The sequence below is a fragment of the Rhincodon typus genome, chromosome 45, assembly GCF_021869965.1.
Source record: "Rhincodon typus isolate 14 chromosome 45, sRhiTyp1.1, whole genome shotgun sequence".
NCBI lineage: Eukaryota > Metazoa > Chordata > Chondrichthyes > Orectolobiformes > Rhincodontidae > Rhincodon > Rhincodon typus.
Genome location: NC_063376.1, coordinates 5673875 through 5674192, shown reverse-complemented (window position 1 = coordinate 5674192; position 318 = coordinate 5673875). Strand labels below are relative to the sequence as shown.

The window sequence follows — 318 nt, the reverse complement described above, 5'->3', positions numbered from 1 at the left end:
ACCAGTACTGTACCCCAGTGTTATACGGTGACAGACCTGTCCCCACCGGTACTGTACCCCAGTGTTATACAGTGACAGACCTGTCCCCATCGGTACTGTACCCCAGTGTTATACAGTGACAGACCTGTCCCCACCAGAACTGTACCCCAGTGTTATACGGTGACAGACCGGTCCCCACCGGTACTGTACCCCAGTGTTATACGGTGACAGACCTATCCCCACCAGTACTGTACCCCAGTGTTATACGGTGACAGACCTATCCCCACCAGTACTGTACCCCAGTGTTATACGGTGACAGACCTGTCCCCACCAGTACTG

General features: G+C 54.1%; 1 protein-coding gene across 1 annotated transcript in view; it reads right to left on the bottom strand.

The window, feature by feature from the left end:
* The window catches only part of LOC109928748 (vigilin-like), a 96743-nt gene that overhangs the window by 25669 nt on the left and 70756 nt on the right, over positions 1-318 (bottom strand). The window lies entirely within an intron of this gene.